The sequence below is a fragment of the Myodes glareolus genome, chromosome 10 (assembly GCF_982192425.1).
Source record: "Myodes glareolus chromosome 10, mMyoGla1.1, whole genome shotgun sequence".
Classification (NCBI taxonomy): domain Eukaryota; kingdom Metazoa; phylum Chordata; class Mammalia; order Rodentia; family Cricetidae; genus Myodes; species Myodes glareolus.
The window spans coordinates 88,735,834-88,737,884 of NC_142035.1; the positions used below are offsets into that span (position 1 = coordinate 88,735,834).

General features: G+C 34.4%; 1 pseudogene; it reads left to right on the plus strand.

Moving 5' to 3' along the window:
- Positions 1-218: 218 nt before the first annotated feature.
- LOC148120726 (olfactory receptor 4F15-like) lies at positions 219-1,160 on the plus strand (annotated as a pseudogene).
- Positions 1,161-2,051: the final 891 nt, after the last annotated feature.

Genomic DNA, 2,051 nt, shown 5'->3' on the forward strand with positions numbered 1-2,051 from the left:
ATTACCTGGCATAAGGCACTTGTATATACAGTTCTCTTTGTTATCTATTACTTTATTGGACACTTGTCAAATGAAAGAGCAAATTAATTTTCAAAGGCATTGCTATATGCAGAAGAGGATTTGTCACTGGCCTCAGCACTTGCTTCTTTTAAAATTATAGTACATCCCTTTATAATTTTTGTGTTTTCTGTTTATTTCAGCAAATATAATGAAGGTTAATGGATGAAACATACTTTCAAAGGTGTCTGAATTTGTGTTTCTGGGACTTTCAACATCTAGACCAACAAAGCATTTCTTCCTTGCCTTCTGTATGGTGTTTAATGTAGCCATTGTACTGGGAAATACCCTTGTTGTGCTTTCAGTGGCCTTTGACCCACAGTTACATTTTCCTATGCACTTTCTTTTGGGAAACCTCTCACTTATTGATTTACTTCTTTCCACCTTAACTGTTCAAAAAAAATTGATTTCTTTCCTATACTCTGAACACATTACCATCTTATTCCAGGACTGTGTCTTTCAGGTATTTGTCTTTCATTTCCTGGAGAGATCTGAGATGGTGCTCCTGATAGCCATGGTGTCGGATAGATATGTGACCATGTGCAAGACCCTCCACTGCCAGATCATCATGAGCCCACAAACATGACTTTTGCTTCTGTCTGGTGCTTGCGTTATTGGATTCCTGCTCTCAGTGACCCAATTAGCTTTTGTTGTTCATTTGAGTTTTTCTGGTTCTAATAAGATAGATGGTTTTTACTGCGATCTTCCTAGATTTTTTTAGACTGGCCTGCAAGGACACCAACAATACGGAATTCATGGTTGCTGCCAACAGGGGCATCATTTCTATTGGCACCTTCTTATTACCGATTGTTTCCTATATTGTTATCCTGTTCACTGTATGGAAACATTCATCAGGTGATTTATCCAAGGCCTTCTCTACACTTTCTGCTCAAATCTCTGTGGTAATTTTGTTCTTTGGACCATGTATCTTTGTGTACATGTGGCCTTTTCCTACTCTCCCAGTGGATAAGTTTCTTGCCATTCTGGACTTCATGATTACACCCATCTTGAACCCTGCCATTTACACACAGAGGAACATAGACATAATGGTGGCATAGAAGAGACTGAGTGATCACCTCCTGCATTTTAGGAAAATGAACTAAAGTATCCCTAAAAATTTCTCAGAGGGAGTTCAATGTGCTCAAATTGTAAGTAGCTTATGTAACTATGTTGTTTTCTGATTTCTTTAAGATAGTACAGTTTTCTTAAAATTAACTATGATGCTGTAAATGATATGGTATAAAAATTTTTATAGATATATAAACTCAATTTCATAGAAATCAGCTAGTTTTTAAAGATTAATTTATTTTTATTTTGTGTGTAATATTTTGACAGTGTCTTAGATAAGGGTATTCATTCATTAAATGTATGCAGTGTCTGTGGTTTCCAGAAGAGGGCATCAGATCCTTCAGAATTGGAGTTCATGATAGTTGTGAACAAATATGTGGTATGGGAAACAATGTCTTCTACAAAACTGAATCTTTTAATCAGTGCTGTAAAGAACAATTTCTCTATTTATCAATCCAATTACACTTATCATGAATTCACATAATGTATTTTGACTTTCATAAATATGGGAATCTTTGTGGACATATATTTCTATATATCATAAATAAATTCAGAAAAGTGATAGCCACATTATGAAAGTTTTATTTATTAGTTTTCTGAGAATCTTCCTTAATGTTTCGATTATGGCTGTATTAATTAATATTACTGCCAGCAGTATAGAATAATTCATACCCCTTCATCATCTTGCCCATATTTATTCTTAAAGTTTCACTAGTGTATATCAATTACACATAATTATGAGTTTTCATTTTAATACATATGAATAAAGTAGTGGGTTATATTCATGTCCAACTCTTGTCTTTTGTCAAACTATCACACATCCTAATTCTCTTCATCTTCCCAACTAACTTCACTCCTACTTTCATGAATTCTTTTGTGACTCAATGGGTCCTATTCAGGTTCTTTACAGGAGCATAACATTTTGT